Source organism: Vulpes vulpes, chromosome 3 (genome assembly GCF_048418805.1).
Source record: "Vulpes vulpes isolate BD-2025 chromosome 3, VulVul3, whole genome shotgun sequence".
NCBI lineage: Eukaryota > Metazoa > Chordata > Mammalia > Carnivora > Canidae > Vulpes > Vulpes vulpes.
Genome location: NC_132782.1, coordinates 27,822,303 through 27,843,962, shown reverse-complemented (window position 1 = coordinate 27,843,962; position 21,660 = coordinate 27,822,303). Strand labels below are relative to the sequence as shown.

General features: G+C 36.3%; 1 long non-coding RNA gene across 1 annotated transcript; it reads left to right on the top strand.

Moving 5' to 3' along the window:
- Window positions 1-6,262: 6,262 nt before the first annotated feature.
- Window positions 6,263-21,143, top strand: LOC140598111 (uncharacterized). The gene is made up of 4 exons (XR_012000240.1): window positions 6,263-6,464; window positions 7,321-7,485; window positions 10,353-10,531; window positions 20,863-21,143. It is a non-coding gene; the product is annotated as an uncharacterized lncRNA (long non-coding RNA).
- The last annotated feature ends 517 nt before the right edge of the window (window positions 21,144-21,660 follow it).

Below are 21,660 nucleotides of genomic sequence, written 5' to 3'. Positions count from 1 at the left end.
CCGTTGTTTTATGACAGTGACAATGTTACTTAGTCTACCATGGGAATAAGAAATTTCACTGCTAAAGGTAATAGCAGAACATGAAGAACTTAGTAGCCAAGTGTTCAAAATCAAACAAACAGAAAAGTGGCAATGCGGTTATGGTGTCTACTATTTCAGGATCCCATTACAAAGGAATTCTTGACGTATTTCTTCCAAGTTCGTGTATGTGATGAGCAACTATGAGACCCGGAGGACAGATTTTAAGAGACCCTCGAACCTTTCCCTTCGATCCTAGAATTAAGTGAAATAACAGATTATGAGTCTATCAGCCATGAGAAACAAAAATAATTAGGTTATTGAAAAAGAGAAAGGTTGCCAGCTACTGTCTAAAAAACACAGAAAATTAGAAGAGTAGATTAACAACAGATGTAAAAACTGGAAAGGTGAGACTCCTCATACTCATGCTCTTGGATAGTCACAAAAAGATCCACAAAATTGGTGGACTGATAAAGGGATAAAATTAGTGGGCTAATTTGTTCCCTGGAGAAGCTGCTCAAAATGGTAGCCAAGATGATGAAAAAGTTGATAAAAAGACTCTGACTGGACTTCAGGAAAACATGGAGATGGGATAAACAGGGAAAAGGACTAAGTATCAGATATTTGTATTGTGTTTTTATTGAATGCAATCATGGTGTCTGATGTAGAGCAAGTCAGAATAAAACATGATCAGGTCTATATATAAACAAAAAAAGTCTATATAGTAGCAAAACTTATCACAATTGTGTGAATGACATAATTTTCCCACCAGGGAAGTAAAAAGTGTTGAGTTTTCTCCCACAGAGTTAGAACAGCTTGTGTGCCCCCACAGAAGGCACTACTGTTTAGAATCATACAGTGGATAACAAAGGCTTCAGTAAAAATGTAGTAGCTGCCTTTTCCCTGAATACACGATTTTGTAGCAATGACTAAAAGTGCTGTCAATAGTTGCATTTGGATTATAGACTTGGATATTTACTAATGTTTTAGATTTTGCAATAATTCCAAGAAGAAACACAAAATTGATTTGCCTTTACCTGGCAAGTCATGCCACGAACATTACCAACTGTTTGGAGCGATACTGAACTAGCACAGTGTGAGGAAGAGCTGGATAGGCACGCGTTCGGTTACAAAGATAACTTTTTTCACAATGGCTCATGTTGATGGCATGTCACCAAGTACAACTGACTAAGAATAGCTGAGCGTTGAATGAGAGTAAAAGAAATAAAAATCATATCCCCTGACATTCAAGTAACGATTTTGTGACAAATTGGGCGATAAGCCAAAGAATTTCCGAAATAGATGGCTGGTCCTAGAAGCACAAAAAGAGCTCCAACATTTTATTGGGGCTTTTTGGTTATCTTAAACACAATATCCACCAAGAATCTTGCAATAGCCATTACAATCAATTGATATTGGAGACGGCCAAAGTTAGCAGGAGAGCTTGTGTAGCAAAAAAGAGTTAAAAGTAGTCCACATATATTAAGTTAAGCTTTGTACAACTGTACTCTTTCTTCACCATGCCCCAAGAAATTACAGATGCATATGGCAAGACTCAGGTATCAGGAACAATGGATAAAGACTTCATAGAATATCATTGGTCTCTGGACTTTTGAACTTGAAGACTTCTGCTGGAAGTTGATAATGAACTAAAAGTCATCTACAGATTCAATGAAATCTCTATCAAATCCTAATGATTTATTTTCTTGCAGAAATATAAAGTCCCTTCTTCAAATTCATATGAAATTTCAAGGTACCCCAAACAGCCAAACAATCCTGAAAAAGATCACATCTAGAAGTCCTAATACTTACTGATTTCAAAACTTACTAAGCTGCAGTAATTAAAAACAGTGTGGTTTTGGCGTAATGACAGATACATAGAAGAATGGAATGGAATGGAATGGAATGGAATGGAATGGAATGGAATGGAATGGAATGGAATGGAATGGAATAGAGAGCTTAGGAATAAACCCTCACATACATAGTCAAATGATTTTTGATAAGGGTACCAAGACCATTCAATGGTAGAAAGAACGATCTTTCAATAAATGGTACTGGAGATAGTGGTTATCCGTATGCAAAAGAATTAAATTGTACTGTTGTTACCTAACACCGTGGATAAAAATTAACTCAAAGTGGTTCAAAGACTTAAATATAAGACCTAAAACTATAAAACTCTTAGAAGAAAACATAAGGCATAAGCTTCACAACTTTGGATGTGGTGATGATTTCTTGGATGTTGTGACACCAAAGGCAATACAAGAAAAAATAGACAAGTTGACTTCATTATAACTTAAAAAAAATGTACATCAAAAGACATTATCAACAGAGTAATAAGACAACACACAGAATGGAAGAAAATATTTACAAGTCATATGTCTATTACAGGGTTAATATCCAAATTGTGTAAAGAACTAAAATTCAAAAACTCAAATAATTTGATTTAAAATCAGGAAAAGGACTTGAATAGACATTTATCCAAAGAAAATATATAAATTGCCAATAAACACATGAAACGATGCTCAACATTACTAATCACCATGAAAATGCAAATCAAAACCTCACTCCTGTAAGGATGGCTACTACTAGAAAAGTGGAGAAATAACTAGCTGTTGCCAGGGACGTGGAGAAATTGGAACCCTTGTGCACCCTTGTGCTGTTTGTAATGTAAAATGGTATAGCAGTTATGGAAAACAGTACAGTGATTCCTCAAAACATTGAAAATAGAACTACCATGTGACCAGTAATTCTAATTCTGGGTATATACCCAAAGGAAATGAAAGCAGGTTCTCAAAAAGATATTTATACATCCATGTTTGGAGCAACATTATTCATAACAGCTAGAACATTTAAGGGACTCGGGCATCTACCAATGGATAAAAGGATAAGTGAAATGTAGGATATGCATACAGTGGAATATTATTCATCCTTAAAAAGTGGGAAATTCTAACATATGCTACAACATAGATGAACCACGAAGACGTTATGCAGAATGTACTAATCCCGTCACAAAAGGAAAAATACTGTAAGATTCCAATTTTATAAGAGAGTACCCAAAATCATAAAGCAAAAAGTAATCGGGTAGTTTCTAGAGGCTCAGGGAAATGGGGAGTTATTAGCTGGCATAGAGTTGGAGTTTTAGGAAATAAAATTAGTTCTGGAGAAGAACGGTCATGATGGTAGCAATTATAAATGCATTTAATACCACTAAACTGTACATTTAAAAATTGGTTTAATGGTAAATTTTTATTTCTGTGTATGTTACAATTTCTTTTTAAATTGGAAAAAAATATTCTGAGATAGGACAACTTAAACTCTCTGAAAAATTAAGATGGTACCTCCGATTAGTATCTCAACCCAGGTCCCCAATATAATACTTTAGCCTTTCTCAAGTGTTCACCTATTAGGCAGAGAGATAGTCTTATCTACTTCTTTATCCAAAATAGTGGCCTGCTGGGGGCCTCACCCACAAAACTTGACACCTACAGCTTACTGATAAATCACCTTGCCTCCAAGATGGACAAATCTAGTGGAATGCGACATTCACTTATCATGATGGAAGTAAGTTACGGAGAAAACACAGTATTTGGATACTTGGTGGGGGTGCTTCTTGAAGCCTGGAAATGATTTAAAATATACCTTTACACAGGCTCATGAATCAGAACTATGTTCTGATTTGAAAATTATGTGCTAGCTAGCTGTATGCCTTTGACCTACCCATGGATGGATTATAAATATGTATCCAGGTAGCATTTCCCTATGAAAAATATTATAACACTGGCTCATTAACTTAAATGCTATGTTGTTGATAAAAGTTCATTTGAAGCAAGCACTTCTAAAAGAAAACATCCAGACCAACAAAACCAGTCAGTCCACGCAGATACCATCTCTATTATGGCCTACTATATCCATGTACAACACCTTTATAGTAATAAAATCACAATAAAGGATTGGGCTGACCAATGAAAATCGTAGTTGTATGCATATGGAAGCCACTATTAATCTGAAAATTAAAATAAAAAAAAAAGGATTACCTGGCCATACTGACTTCTGCCTTGGTGAGCTTGTAAATACTCAGGAGTCACAGAGTTAGAAAAATTTAAGAAGAAACCTTTCTCCTCCTCCCTTTTGTCCAAAGAATAACAGTTTACTTATCTATTTTTCTCGCTTGCTTTGGTCTCATGAATGAGTAAATCGTTCATATAATGCGGCTTTGACTGCAGTTTATTAATGGATGGTTCATATGACCTTAGCAGATGGATGAACATATTGTTCAGAAAGGAGACACACGGAGAGACATGAACTTAGATACTGACTATGTCAGATGGCGCTTGGTCTGCCCTTTTCTGTCATAGATATTGCTTATGATTATTACAAAATGGTGATCCCAGGGTTCTTGTGGAGCTCATCATGCCAGATATGAGACAGATACACTGACTTATGTCCAGTAAGCCAGTCATTTGGATCCCAGATCCAAATCAAGGATGTGAACGGGGTCAAGGGTATTACGTTATGGACAGACATCTTACAAAAGGACTTCTGCAACTATCCTAGGAAGAGACCCATAATGCAAATTCCTCACAATTGGACACGTGTCTTTCTAACCTAGTTGAGTGGGATCTTACCGATGTCCCATTTTTAGACCTGTGGTCAATCAGAGATAGTGGAGGTACTTTTGTTTAACAAAAGAGAAATGTGGATGCCCCCGGAAGTTCATTCCCTTCTTTTCAGTAGCCAAACAAGGACGCTGCTCAGTAGGTCAGAGCTGGCTCATTAGGAAAGGCTGATACCATCTCCCGGACTCTGGAAGCTTCTACATCTAATCAGGGAATCTTTATAGCTGCACAGTCACAAAGATGTTTCTGGCTCATCTCCTTCCATTAAACCTATAAATTCATATAGAACATTATGGGGTAAGGCCTCCTCTTTCCTGAAATATTGCCCAAGTTGCAAACATTTCCATTTCCAGGCCTGAGCAGAGAGATAATGGGAGTTCAAAGGATTCCATTATATATCTCTAATAACATGCATTTTATTATGATCTCTGTGTCTATCTATATTATATATCTATATAGATCTATTTATTTATAAGATTTTTCCCCAATAAATCTTTTTTTTTTTATTTGTCCTATATGGCTTTAGTGGCTTCTATCCATGACTTCTTTGCACAAAAGTGCCTTCATTGGTTTAAAAAAAAGAATACTGCACATAAACTCGCAGTAATTTAAAATGTGTTCATGACCTGACTAGTCAGATTGGGGAAGAGAAAAAAAATATTATATCAGATCAAAGATTGTAATTGGATAGAATATCTTCCATTTGCTCCTCGAGATTTATGATCCATCCTTCTCCACTTTACTTTCTGCCCTAAGACTGACCTGTATGGATCACATTAACAGGGCACTTGTGTCCTCTGGTTTCTAACCAGGCTCCGTTAAAAATGAGACTCATACAAAATAGAATGAAAAGGTGTCAATGATAGTTTTCAACTCATTAATTAAATTGAAAACCAATAAGAATGTCCTACAGGGTGACACACTATAGGTTATCTTTTCTACAAGACAGAAATAATTTGATCTCCACAGACAAAAATTTGCAACTTAACATGCAAGTTCTTATAGTCTCAGCCCGTAATTAATAATAAATAACAAGGTCAAACACTGCTCCGTGCTCTTGGAGAAATAAATAACTTTCAGATGGCTTGTTAAATGATACCCCAGGATGACATTGAAAAGACCTGCAGTCTTCTCTCGCTTTATTTTTATTTCTAAGTTCTAGATAATTTTTCTTAAGAGGTTGAGAGGAAGACCAGGAAGGAAATTGAAAAAAATTAAGAAAGATGGAAGACAGATTGAAAGAGTGAAGTCAGGGTATTTATCTTGTTCCTTTTCCATGGTGTCGCCATGGGCTGGCTTGTCTTTAACAGAACCGTCAGATTCGCCTTCTTTACACAGGTCTTTCTCTTTCCACTTTCTGACAATTTCTCTGTCCTAACAGGCATAGCGGGGAGTGACAGCCAGAAGCTACCAGCTCAGGAGTATCCTACTCTCCTTCAGATCTGAGGTTACAGCTCTGTAAATGATCCGTACAAACTCTCATCTCATAATTCTATTTTGAGTGTGCTATTTTCTCTTGGGATTTCAACTGACACAGGGCTCAATCTTCCCTGGTAGGACTGGGAAGAAATATTGCGTAATTGTGTTGGCAATAATGTACTTAATAGGAGCAGAAATGTTGACAAAATGTTAGTTGATTTATACTATTAATGATAAGTGAAAATAATGTGGTCCAGTTAATTGCAAGTGGAATGGAAACTTACGTTGAAACAAAAAAATATTTACTTTTGAGATTAGATAGTGCTGACAAAGAAACTAAGACCTAAACGGAAACAGAACCTGTTTAAGAAGGGATGCACAAAATCAGAAACATGCTCATGCTTTACGAAGGTAATCAGCCTTTTCTCTTTAATAAATTGTCTTGCTTATTTGATTTATTAGCCAAAGATTAAGGTCCAATTTGCATTGCATATTTGCTATATACTATTATTCCTCACCTTCCCTGCCCCTTCTTTCTACAAGTTTCTGACACCTAAAGATAAGAGAACTTGAATGTGCTGTGTAGCTTATTTTTATCTATGCTTGAGTTAATTTTAAGGCTGGTGAAACATTATTTTAGATAATTACATAAAATCATAAGACAATGACTATACGGAAAATTAATGAGTAAATGATGGTTGACACACTATAACTTATAAAGTACTTAAAAATTATCTTTCAGTAAAACACACTTCGGTGTTGTTTTATTTTATTCCCTCTCTCCATCGTGGGGGTTTGTTTCCCAGGACCATAAAATAAATCAAAGTAATTCCTAGTGTTTGAATTTCACGTACTCAAAATGCACTGCCTTCAAATGATCTTAACCTAAGTGCAGCAAAGATTTGTGTTATTATTTATTTTATAGGTTTTTAATTCTTCAAATATATATGTTAACTACCTTAATGAAAACATATTTCCTAATTATGTAGAAAAACTCTGTACTCCTTGATTATAACTACAGACCACTGTTGGGAAACATTGATCTAGTAGAGTTTTGGGAAATATTTTCGGTTCCTTCTCTGTGTACTCTGATCGGAATAGTTACACGGTTTTCTCTTCTGTAGCCTGAGCAATCTCCGAGATTTTCCTTTCTGAGGAATACTTTATTCTGTGAATACTTAAAGCCATTTAATCCAATATGCCAGAGATCCAATTCAAGAATCCTCTCAAGACTTAAATATTCATTTTGCTTTATCTGTTCCCCCAGCCAGGCCCCTCAGGACCAAGCCTTAGGGGACCTGCCGAGTCCATCGGATGGAACACCCCAGCCAACAGGGATGGGGCATTGAGTGAAATGCACTTGTTCTCCAGGGACCAGCCGATGATCTCACACAGATGTGGTTTGGCGTGCTGGATTTTACCTCCATCAATGGTCAGTCATGCAATCCAGTCTCTCAGCTGCAGAATCCTTTATGGAATATAAATTCCCTATTAAATAATTTTCTCTGTGGCTTAAGAGCATCTGCAAGACACAGATAATTCTAAAAATATTTTGCAAGGCTCCTGGTGAGTACAAAGCTCTCTGATAGCCTTGCATCTAAGGATTATTTTAACTCTGTTTAACTAGTAAGCACTTTTGAGATAAACTGTGGTACATGCACACTCGAAAATGCCCCACTCCCCTTGGAATTATCAAAAGGACAAAATGGGCATATCTACAAAATATTATTATAAATATTTCCATTGATCAAACAATAACACAGCTTGATGAATATGAATGTTATTATTTTTTTCTTTTTTAAATGCACTGCAAGACATAGGTTATATGATCAAGTCTGAGAAATATCCTTGAATTATGTAATGTATATTGGCATTATACAGGTTCTGTGGAAAACGGTCATCATGACACTAATCTCATTTTAACTCACAATTTTGTAATCTTATTTAAGATAGTTAGCTTTATTGAATTATTAACAATTAATTTTTACTTATTGAAGCAATATTTTTAACAGTTACTATGGGTCAGACTGTGTAACAGGGAGAAGAAACAGAGAAGTCTGAAAAAAACACTGATTCTGGTTCTCAGAATTTTATTCTCTAATAATAAAAAGAGTTCTTGTTAATATGAGTAAAGTCAATCACTAAAACTCAGTTTTAAAACTTTTATTATTTTTCATTGAATTATAATTGACGTACAAGATTATATTACTTTCAGGTGTACAGGAGAAGGAGTCAATATTTTTACATATTACAAAATGATCACAATAGGTCGAATTGATATCTGTCACCATACAAAATCATTACAATATTTTTCACTATATTTCTTTAGGCTGTATCTTACATTCCATGACTTATTTATTTTATAACTGGAAATTTGTAGCTGTTAATCTCCTTTTCACATTAAATGTTTTCTGTTTGACTTTTTTTTAATTTATTTTATTTATTTTATTTTTATTTTTTTTCATTTTTTTTATTTTTATCTATTTGACTTTTAATACAATAAATGACCCTTAGTGCAAATTCCATTCCTTTGTTTTTCAAATTTAGTATAACATGCTCTGTCCTGAGTTAAGAACGCAAGAATTATTTGTATTAATTTTCTCATCTACTTGCAACACTTCTCCATTCATACCCAACTTCCCACTCAGTCCTGAATCTCTAAAATGATAAAATAATCGTTACTGCCATTTAAATGCCGTATTCATATAATTTCTCATAAACAAGAAAATCTTGTAAAATTTACCCATTTCTATAATCTGGAAAGTAATGTTATCTTACCCTACTGTTTTTCTGTGATAAGAAAAGTTGTACTTCATCTCTAAAAAAATGTTCAAAGAATAGAGATGAATAATCCACAATAACACTCTTCTGTCTTTTGTGATTCTTGCAGATTAGAATAGTGAAAGAATTTACCTGTGCTCCCCTGTTTATCTGCCATTAGTGGTCTGAGAGGAGCAAAGTGTCCCATAACAGGTTTCTTCATGCTCTTTCACTACTTGAAAGGGCTTAGGTTTTCTTTGAAGTGTGAAGTCTCCTGGTCTCAGATGCCATCCAGACTTACGTAGCAGGAGGGTTTGATTTAGCAACAAGTTTAAAACAAAAAATAATAATAATAATAATAAAACAAAATATTAAGTGAATAGGAAAGACATGAGAGGATTCAAAAGTTCCAATAAGATGCACAAATGACCACAGAGCCTCTGAGAGAAACAACTGGAGTATTTGCTTCTTTCCTATGTACTTCTCAGTTCTAGTTTTGAGACGTAGCTGTTCTCCGTTGTCTACTCCATGCTAGCCTGGGCATATGCGCTTTATTTATTTTTGAATGTTTAGAATACAATCTAATCTTCTTGCTCACATAAGTGGCTCTACAAAGTCCTTTCTTTTGGGAACTGATGCTCTTTCTCAGTCAGTTGGCTCCAATTCTGAAAGAGTCATGACTTTTTTCTTCCCATAGATTGAGGATGAGAGAGAGTAAGCTAGTTAAGCACATAGCCCAGCGCCCCCATGTCCTCTCTCACACTTGCCCCAAGGACCTGCCCCCATCTCCCAGCTGCGGGCCTATGTGGGAGATTACGTACAACCAGGTGTGAAAAGAAGAAAACCTCGAGCCTTGCTGGCAGAATGGTTGGAGTACGTATGTGGGTACAAGCCAAAAATCAGTGACAGCTGCCTTGCATCTTTACTCAGGGGTGGCTTTGAAAGAGGATGTCGAGGGAAAATTCTCCTTATGGATAGAAGTTCAGGCATTTTATGAGGTGATCCTGATCCACCGTGAGAAGTTAGACCATATAGTTAAACTATATAGACCACAGAACTGGACAGGCTATTGTCTTGGTCAGAAATTGGGAAGGAAAAGGATTATGAAATTCAAAGTAAGAAAATCTGGGGTAATTATATGTGGGAAGACATAGAGGAATTGGTACAAAGTGTGAAATCTTTGAGTCACAAGTTAATGCCTACCAGAGAGCACTGACCCCAGAGGGCTTCTAGAATGTTTACACAGGATCCACAAAACACTGAGTAAGACATAAAATCCACTTTTATACCACATATAGCCCCACCCATAAATGCCTGACAAAGCTCTGGAACAGACTGTTGAAAGGAGTCAATAAGATGGGGCACTGTTCTCCGGGACATAGGGCTGCACACATTAAAGAATTTTATTTAGTGCTCCATATCCAGTAAGCAGCACCCAAAAATCGAAAAATGGAAGCAGAAGTAGTTCCCGCTTACCAACACAAGCAAAGACCTACTTGGAGAATTTACATTTCTGTTCTTGCAACTCTGGCTCTGCAGATTAGTGATCCTGGCTCCTATAGTGGAACACTTCCACGAGAAGCACCAGCAAGAGTCCTCTTGAACCAGAAGCTACAATATCCAGCTGAGTATTTTAGAATCCTCATTCCAAGAGACCAGCAGGCGAGAAGAGAAAAAGCCATCTTGGCAGGAGTAGCTGCCCCTGTCATTAGTAGGAGGTAAGATTATTATTACATATGGGATAGGGACTGTTATGTGTAACAGTTGATCTACAGACACACATCGGTACTCGTTTCCCCCAAATTCTACTGTATATAGACGATGGCAGCAACCCAGACATGATTAGGGTCTGGTAATGGCTCAGGGAAATGCCTCCAAGTAACACTGAGATGAACAGAATCCTAGCTGAGAGAAAAACCTAGAAAGGATAGGAGAGACAGACTTTTATTTGCATCCCGGAGACCAGCTTTAGTGATGGGAGCTGTTGTGGGAGCCACTAATCTTCCTCTTTTAAATTTCTCTCTGGAAGTGATGCTCATCGGAAGCTTGAACTTGCTTTTTGCATAAATTACGAGAAGCAAAGGAATGTAAACCACACGAGGCATAAATTGTGTTGATACGTCACTCAGATCCCCCTTCAAGAATAAGGACATGGCCTTAGGTATTGGCGGTCCCTTCAGAATATCGTCTTCAGCTGTCTGTCCTCTTCAGGAAATGCCAAAGCTGAAGATATCTGCCTTGCCTAATGTCACATCACTTTCCAGGAAGAGTCCACATGTGATGAATAATCAGCAAATATATAGAAGGTCTGCTTATCTTGTCTCAACCTAATACAATGCTAAAGAGAGACAGCCAAGCTTCGGAGCCCTTTGTCAGGTGGACTGGGGCCTTGTCTTTAAGACTACACCCCAGGTCAAGTTCTCCCCCCCCCATGGCTCTGCTTCCTTCCACAGACTACTTAATGCCTGTATATTAATAACCATATCTGGGGAGCCTACCTCCATCATATGGGAATGCTTCCATGGTACAAGGTACATTTTAAGGGCTTCAGCGTCATGTTCACCTATGGTGATCTCACTTTTTTATACTTATATAAATGAATTTTCTACTTTGAAGATAAATTTGAGATAAGGCACCAAATGATTGCTACAAGTGTACCACCACTACCACCTAGATTCCACATTTTCTGAAATTCCACTCTGGACATTTGTTTCGTTAGTTTAAAAATTATCATTAATATTTATGAGGCTTTTCTTTTTATCAAAATTAACACATGAATAAGTACAGAGGGGGTCAAAGAGAAAAGCAACTGTTCCCAAATCCATACCCCTGTGCCACTACACAGAAGTCACCACTTTGCAAAAATTTGCAATTCTAATTTTTTGATGGAAACCTTTTACTACTGTATAATAATCTCACCATGATATTTCAACGTTTGAAAATTTTTTGGTGTTCTCCTTAGAATTCTCGCTAAGAAAAATGAGAATATAGTTTACTGGCTCCTCTTCTCAAATTTCAATTTTCAATGATAACAATCCCAGCATTAATTTCTCCATGTATGGCCCTTGAAATCTGAACTAATGTATGTAAATATCTATTTTGTCTTCTGACTACAATTACTGTACTTTTAATCTTCCTGCTTTATAATATTATAAAATTAACACACCTGAGCTTCCTCTACCTCTATACTTCCCTTCTATATATCAAATTATAAGAGAAAATTACAAACTTCCAGTTACGAAATAAATAAATCACAGGAAGGAAAAAATACAACATAGGGATTAGAGCCAATATTATTGCAATCATGCTGGATGGCGACAAATGGTAACTGTACTTATCATGACGAGCATAGTGCAATGTCCTGAGTTGTGGAATCACTACGCTGTACCCCTGAAACTAAGATAAACTGCATGTCAACTATACTTCAACTAAAAAGAAAAGAAAAAAAGAAAAAAAGAAAAGAAAAGAAAAGAAAAGAAAAGAAAAGAAAAGAAAAGAAAAGAAAAGAAAGAAAAGAAAAGAAAAGAAAGCTGCATCCTTACTTTTATGCTACTGAGGTAGGCAACTTTGTACCCATTAGTCATATTTTAGTACATTGTCTATACTTTGGACCTAAATTTGGAAATGAGATATCAAAATTCACGAATTTTATATATAAAATTATATATATATACACATACATATTCCACATATATTTTCCACATTATATATAAAATATAAATATTATATATAATATATAATATTTATAAATATAAATATATTATATATAATATATTTAAAATATATATAAATATATTATATATTTGAGTATATAAACTATATATATATAATATATATATATAGTTTATTTCTGGTCTCAAGACAACAGCTCAGGAAAGCATCTCTAAAGTTCCATCCAAGTCCAAAGCTGATAAAAAGAGATTTCCTGAGAAAATCAGCCATGATCACGATGAGACGCACTAGAAGAGCATGCAGTAGATATCCCTGCTCCACTAGGATGTGAGCAAAAGATGTTGGCAAGTTCTCATCCTGACAAAAGTAGGGACAGACCTCTGGGATTACTTGTGTGGCCATGAATGTTCCATGTTCCCCAGGGAACACTTGGCTCCTGGTGTCCATTGACCTGCCACAACCTCATGTGTGTGACCCTAGAAGCCGCCGTGGGTAACCGGGTGCTACAAGATGTGGTGGGAAGACGTACAGATGTCCTAGGTCCATCCCTATAGCCAAGCCTACAGAGAAAAGTCCTGCGAGCCATAAGGCCTCTTCTAGCATCTCAACAGTTACTTTTGGAGCATCACTTGACTTTCTAGAATGGACTCCTCTGTTTCTAACCATTCTGCTGTTGTTTTTTTACCACTAAGATTACCAGAGTGACCAAAAGCATGAGTACAAGAAAAAATAAAATAAACTTTACTTTACTTAAAATAAACTTTACTGCCTGCTCCAATAAAACAGGCTGCTCTAAGTGAAGTAAAATATTCAGAGAAGACAGAAGACAATAAAGTTTTTAAAATAATGACAGTCTACAGGAGAGATTCAGTGGAAGGCAAATATTCCAGAAAACATAGATTTCTAACTAAAAATGTGTTATATGAACCTAAAAAGAGAATGGTAAGCTGGAAATGAAGTGGGAAAAAAAATCTCAAAATACAATTATGGGTTGGAAATATGCTATGTAGCAGAGAGAGCACTCTTTAGTCCAGACAAAAGAAGGATGTTTGGAGACACTGAAGGACAGGATCTGTCACTAACATTAGCCACGTGAGTAACATGATGGAGACACTACCATCCGCGATGGGACCCCTGAGAAGCAGGTTTTGAAATGGAGATTTACCCGCAGAAAGTATATTAACGGATACTTTCAGGACCAACAACTGTAGAGAGTGAATGAAGCAGGACCAGGCAAGATAGGAAGTGGGGCTTCGGCCAGTTCTATGGGGAACTGTGGAACTAGAATGACTCTTAATATTTGTTGTGAATAGGGCAAGGAAGCCCAATTGTAGATTCCCCCATCAAAGAGCCATTGGAAGGAGACCGCCTCTTGGATGAAGCACGGCCTTGAGTGAGGTAGCTTTTCAGCTGAGGGCAAGTCCCAGAGGGACTTAGGTGAGAAACATTGATGTCAGCACGCCCAGCATGTGGGAAATGAGTCCTTCTGACCTAGCAGGAGCACCTGCCTGAAACATCACAGCATCCATTACACTACCTAGAAATGAAAAGGGAATAAGAAATCTGCGAGGTAGGCAAAAGTAAAAAATGAACAATGAAAAAATGTGGATGAACCATAACACTTCTAAATGAATAAAGTCTATAAATTAACTCCTATGATCCCCATACAGGGATCAGGAAATCCCTGTATTGCTGATAAAAATGTGGGTTAAAAAGTGTTTTTTTGATAGTCAATCAAGCCTAGCTATTAAAGTTGAAATTAAATGGGACAATCTTCCTGTTAGGCAAATAATTATCTCACAGAACATTCACATGTGAAGAAAGCAGAGAGAAAAGTCAGAATGTTCGTCTATAGAGGTAACTTGAATAAACAGTAATGAATTTATATGATAGCATTAAAAAAAATGTATGCCAGTTGAGAGGGAGTGATTTCTACGATTCATTTTCAAGCCCTCTCCCAACCCAATAAAGCATGATAAAGCAGGGTAACAGAGAAGAATACACATTACACGGATCCTATATTTATAGGACAAATAGAAATACTATATATGTAAAATTAGTGTATGATCATTATGAGAGAGTACATGTGTATATACATGTGCATGTGTATAAACATAGTTGGATGTAGGAAATTAGGAAATATTGCTGATCATCAAGATGTGGAAGTTTTAGTAATTAAAATTTGTCTTCTTTAATATGATATTGTAAGAATGTTTTAAATATGCATTTATTTGGAAGGAAACAAAATACATGTATGATGCTATTTTCATAAAATAAGACTTCTAAAAAATATCACTGCAAAGTACTTCACTTCTTTGTGGTTCTACTATCCTAACTCCTGTACTGTTTTCCTTTTTAATATCCTATCAGTTGCTAACAATCATGCCAAATTATAGTTTGCTGTATTTGAGGGACATATTTTTGCATGTATCTTATACTTATTTGTTTCCTTGCTTTTTCTACATTTTCTAGAGTAGATCATTATTATCTTAATAAACTATTAAAACTCCAATATCATGGTATAAAACTCCAATATCATGACATGAAATATTTTATTCAAATTATTTTTTCTAGAAAAATCCTGGCTACATTGGGGATATCATCCAGGATAGGCTTATACTTCAGCTTAAAACATACATATCTGGCATTTTCAAAAATATATTTTAGACTATTTTGCATTAAGCCAGCTCTGCTTGTGGAAATAACTACAAGGACAGACTGTTGCAGGGAATAAATAAAAGGAGAAAAAAATCTCAGAAAAAAATTAGGTTTCCTGTCTGAAAATAGATTGAAAGGCAGGATTCAATAGGTTCTGAAATGCACTTCTATCTCATCAGACTAAATATTTTTCTTAGACCATATAAAAGCAAAAGACTTTCTTTAGTCTTTCTACAGACCACTCTTCTAGTCTAGTTTTGCTTCTTGAGTACATGCTTTATAGTCACCGTTATTTTCCCAGAGTTTAATTCGCTGCCTGTTTAGACCATATTATATTCCAACAAATGTTCCAATCCATTCCATTAGCAAAAGCACCAATTTGGATTTAGGTTTCACTTCTTTAATGCTTTGTATCTCTGGGAAATTATTAAATATTTTTAAAAGGCCTTTTGTTTTTCTGGGTCCCAGTATAGAGACAAACTTCTGATAGTCTCCAAATGGTACTTGGCCCGAAAATAACCCCAAATTTGAAGATGACACTTAAATTGTTATACTAAATTCTTTTGGGCATAACCCGAATGACTGCAACTGCAGGCTAAATTTAGCAAACTGAATTTGTCAGATTAGTTGGAATCCCAAGGTGTCATATCCCTTCTTAGGTAACATTAATGCGAATACAACTTCATTAAACTATGTTAAATTGGAAATAGCACCCTTTCTGGTAAACAGACATTATAATCCATCAGCAAAAAATAAAAGTTCAATGAATTGGCAATTATCTTGTATGAAGAATGACTGAAGCCATGGAAATTGCCTGGGGAGTGTGTGTGTGTGTGTGTGTGTGTGTGTGCATGTGTGTCTGTGTACGCGCTCGCCATGTGCATGTTTGGGTGCTCAAGTGTTTGTTTTGTAGTGGAAACAGGGTGCCAACAGACACTGCCGCAGGCAACTCACAATCATGATACTAAGACCTCTGACCAAAGTTCTGTTTTTAGATAGGCTACGCAGAATCAGTAGAAGCACAAACTTCCCATTATTGATTTTCATGGTAGTTTGGTCTATATAATGAATCATCTACTTTACTGTCCTAAACTCCTACCAATTTCACTAGTGTGAATTTTTGTTTGCACTGTTTTGTTTTGTTTTTGTTTTTTTTCTGATTTTTTTTTCCAACTCCTTAAAAAGAAAAAAATAACTAAGATAAATTTGACAACCTGAAGCATTGTCATTGATGGCTTTCTAGATGAGTGTGTGCTATTTTGTGATAGATATAAATGAAGATAATGTATTATTAACATATTTCATTTTCTATAGGATAAAGTTTAAAACTTGTAAATGGTCATACTTATTATTAGCTCCTTGTGAACTGATATTAGATGAGTATTTTAAAGCAAGATTAAAATTGAGCACATGTATTGATCTGGAGACTGAATCTGAAATTCTCTGTACTGAATTACAGATGCAGTCACTGATGACGCCTGGACTAACAGTTGCTCAGTGAAATCCAGACACCAAATCATTCAATTTCCTATTAATATTATAGAAATTATTTTTTTTAAAGATTTTATTTATTTATTCATGAGAGACACAGAGAGAGAGAGACAGAGACAGAAGCAGAGGGAGAAGCAGGCTCCCTACAGGGAGCCTGATGTAGGACTTGGCCTCAAGCTAAAGGCAAACGCTCAATCACTGAACCACCCAGGTGCCCCTAGAAATTCTTAATTAAAACTAAAACAAATGTTATCTATAAAAAAGAAAATTGGAATTTTAGTCATGTGCACTACATAATCAGTGGTTAAAAAGGAGTTCTGGGAAATTCTCACAGTAAAATCAAATACTCATGGGCCCCTGGGTGACTCAGTTTGAGCATCTGCCTTTGGCTCAGTTTGTGATCATGGGGTCCTGGGATCAAATCTCACATCAGGCTCCCTGCAGGGAGCCTGCTTCTCCCTCTGCCTGTGTCTCTGCCTCTCTCTCTGTGTCTCTCATGAATAAATAAATAAAACCTAAAACAAAAAAAAAATCAAATACTCAGAAATAGGAATATCTTGTCCCAAATTGCACAGGTTCTAGAGATTTCTGAATTGACTTTTGATTCAAAATGTGGAAAACGTATGAATTATGCCATCATCAGTAAAACAGAGAACTTTTCTGTAAACATTTTGTTGTAAATGTTCTTTATTGACTTCTTTTATAAATGAATTGACCTTATTGACTGAAATAATTACAGCTAACACTGAGGGCTTTCTCTGTGTCAGATACTTCTCAATGTTCTTCCTAACACAGTATGGCAAAAGTAAACCATGACAAATCTCAATCACTGACTAAGGTCATGTAAGGTGTGAAAAACAAAGTTGGTATTTGGGCAGGACGTGTGATGCTAGCACTCACGTATTAAACCACTCAAAGCTTCCTTGAGCCAAAATAAAGTATTATTCAACTACGGAATTCTTATCCTGAGCTGCGTAGTGTTATTCATCTGTAAAAATAGAAACACAGAGCTTACCACTAAGCAAATTATGAAATATGGTAGCCAAATGTTCATTATATATGAATGAATGTTTATATTTTAGAGAAACATGAAGCATTCATTTCACTTGTCTCTTATTAGAAATGCATTTTTTCCACAGGTCCTCAGTGTTCTACAAACTGGTCCATTCTCTCTCACAACCATTTATACAGTAGAGAAATTAAAAATATATATTTTATATATATAATAAATAATAAATATTATATATTTTATATATTATATTCAATTTAACTCTATTCTTATTATTGAAGCACATAGCCCCATAGCAAGGATCCCTGTAACTGATAAAAGATGGCAAGAGATTTAGGATATTATATTTTTTAAAGCTGATATTTTTAGGTTAAGCAAAGGCAATATTAAGATATTTAGGATATTTATTTTACAACTAAACATTTTTCTTTAAAGGTAATCTTATGTGGATTATATAGATTTGGGAAAGATCAGACTAATACCTGAGCAGAAGAGGTTATTATCAAACTGTTAAATTTGGTGTTGTGTTCCAAAGTCTCTCTCATATGGCCACTGATGAGCATTGTATTAACATTTATTAATATTTGCTATTCCAGGTACGACTGTGGAAAGTGGATATTTAAAAATAACAACTAAGCAGTAATAAGATAATGTAGATCTAACAAAATAGAATTGGAACCTAATAAAGGAAGGATTAACATGAGGCAGAGACCTAGACATTTATAGAAGTGGCCACATTTACTTGGGGTTATGAAGAAAGGATGGGAGTTTGCTTTATGGAAAAGCAGAGGGAGAAAATCCAGGGGAAAGTTCACAGCAGCAACCAGATACAGAGGTAAGAAAGCGTAGGCCATTGGCAGGAAACCCAGGAGAGATAGAATAATGTCCAAGAGTGCCTCGGGATCAGAAACCACAAGGCCTAGACAAAACAAAATGAAAATTGCAAGAGAGCCCAGCAGTAAGAAATTGACTTCCCGAATACTTAAAAAAAAAAAAAATATATTTGTTTTTAAAGATACATGTGTTGAAAGGACAAGAAACACCGTCTCATCAATATTGCAGCTTATTGCTTGTCAGTTCACGTTGATCAAACAGGAACTTTCTCACATGATTATTAAATTTACAAAGATCATCTCTCTTCAGATATTAACATGAGAAAACTCAGGGGTAAATATTAGAAAGGCAGGAACCAATGAGAAATGTGAATAAGACAGGTCGACTCTGATTTCTGTTCCAGGTATTGTTCATTTCCGGGCACAAGGCACCACTTCTTCCTAAGTGTGGGGTATAATTTATATGCTCACCCTTAATAGCAACAGGACCAAAGGTCAGGTTTGGTTCTGCAAGTGCACTGGTTTTTCTTGAATAAAATGAAGGACCGATGATCAGACCAACCGAGAGGGAGCCTGATAACAGATTATGAAAAACCTCAATTCCAGATTCCTACTCTCTGAGCGCCTCACAACTTTCTATCGTCAGAATTGGCATCCATAGGCAGTTTGGCCTCGCAAAATTGCTGTCAGGCTTTTACTCACCCCAGTGTCAGCCAATTACAATGAATCTGTCCCTTACTTTAGTGAGACAACATCTTGGTGACGGGAGATAGCACATATAGAAGTAATGTGGCTCCAGTGAAACCTGAAATTGTGTTTTCTGGTACGGTTCAGGCTGAGAAGAGCAACCCGGTGTAGCATGCTGCCTCTGAGTTCACCAGGGGAAACAGCCAAGATGGAATTTCAGATGGACTCTAACTAACCATATATATATAAAAAATATATATATACATATATATGATTTTATATTTTTATATATATTTTATATAATTTTATACATATAAATAATTTTAAATTTAATTTAAAATTATTTATATATAAAACTATATAAAAATAACTAATTTTTTTCAATTTAATTTAATTTTAATTTTAAATTTAATTTAATTTTTTAATTTTAAATAATTTTATATATATAAAATTTAATCTGAGTCTAGTTGACACACACATCACATCAGCTTCAGGTACACAATCCAGCTGTATAAATTCAACAAGTTTATACATTGTACTACGTTCATCACAAGCGTGGCTAACCCCTGTCCCAATATATCACCTTTACATTGTGATTCCGTTTATCATTGACCATATTCCTTAGGCTGTGCCTTTTATTTCCACGACTTATACATTCTATAACCAGAAGCCTGTCCTTCCTGCCCCTCTTCACCCCTTTTTGACAAACTCCCAACCCCTTCTTTTCTAGCAACCGTCCGTCTGTTCTCTGAATCTATAGATCTGATTGTGCTTTCTGTTTATTCCTCTTTTTTAGATTCTACTAATGAGGGAAATCATACGGTATTTGTCTTTCTCAGTCTGACTTATTTCGCTTAGCGTAACACCCTCCAGGTCTACCCACATTGTCTCAAATGACACGATCTCATTTTTCCTTATGTCTGCATAATACTCCATCACACATGTGCATGAGGGCATGCGCACACACACCCCTTCCCTGCATATTTGTTTATTGATGGGCACGGGTTGCTTCCCTATTGTGGCTATTGTAAATCCTGCTGCAACAAAAATAGGGGTAACATGTCTTTTCAAATTAGTGCTTTCAATTTTTTGGTGAGGATATATTTCCAATAAAATGTCTAAATTATACATGACCTCGCCGTTAAATAATCTTTTGAAACTAAGTGGTCTTTCTTTTCCCTACTCATATTTTTGGATAAAGTGTAAGAGAACCTTAGTATATACAAAGGGATATGTTCTATTTATTATTTAAAAATGTTTGTAAACAAGTTTTTTTTTTTCCAAGTATTTTACTAATGTAATGTCTTTAACTCTCTCCACTGACAAGCCTCAGGCCAGTCGTTCCGACCGAGGAGTTCCCGATCCACAGGAAACAAAAGCCAGGTCTGGGCTAACCTCACTTATCAAGGTCCTTCTCCTGCTAATAAGTTCTTATTCTCTCCTGCTGCTTTGTCTTACTCCTTTACTGCTCACAGGTCTGCAATCTCCTATTTGCCTGAATACTCGACAAAATTGTTTTCTCTCCTCGCAGGATTTTCAAACACATGGTTTTTACACACTTGCGTGATTTGTGACCTCCTGCCTATCCCGAGCTTTACTCCGTGTAGCTTGTTTCCACCTTGTCCACCTAAGACTGACCTGTTTCCTTCCCTGACTGCCACACCTCACCTACTTAAAATATTCTTTTTTTCTTTTCCAGACTGTTTTGACCTCTTCCCACCAATACTTGTGAATGCTCCAAAGGCATGTCCTAATGCAGGTTCTCTGACCCGAGTAAATGAAAAATAGAACACAGGAATTAACATAAATGCTCATAGTGAATATGGTTTAAGAAAAGGAGAAAGAGGGACGCCTGGGTGGCTCCGCGGTTGAGCATCTGCCTTTAGCTCAGGGCATGACCCTGGGGTCCTGGGATCGAGTCCTGCATCTGGCTCCCTGCATGGAGCCTGCTTCTCCCTCTGCCTGTGTCTCGGCCTCTGTCTCCGCATATCTCATGAATAAATAAATAAAATCTTTAAAAAAGAAAAGGAGTAAACAATGAGGCACTTGGGATAAAATAAACAGTTATCATTACTCTATGCATTTCCTTATATTACTTTACTACTTGTACTGCTTTAGGTTTTCATGTGTCATGCGAGGCCTGCCACTCGAAGTTGCGTGTTCTCCCTTCTTTGCCGTCCTGGATTCCCAAAGGGCTCCGGTGTCACATTTGCCACCTCTTCAGCAAGGCACTAATTAGGTAATTCCCAACTCCCTTTCATTAGAAACTCATCTGTTATTCTGTCTTGAGCTTTGCTGCCTCTGAAGAAATGCCGTCAAGTCACTCGTTACCGTGTGCACAGTGGCCCCTGTAACCCACCTCTATAGGACTGATTCCAACTCAACTATGGAGAGCAGAGAAGAAAACAGTGTCAGTGCAGCAAGGAGCATAACTCTTCTCACAACCAGCAAAGATCCTTGTGGCTGCTCCCTTTCTGCCCTGAGTCCACTGCCCAAA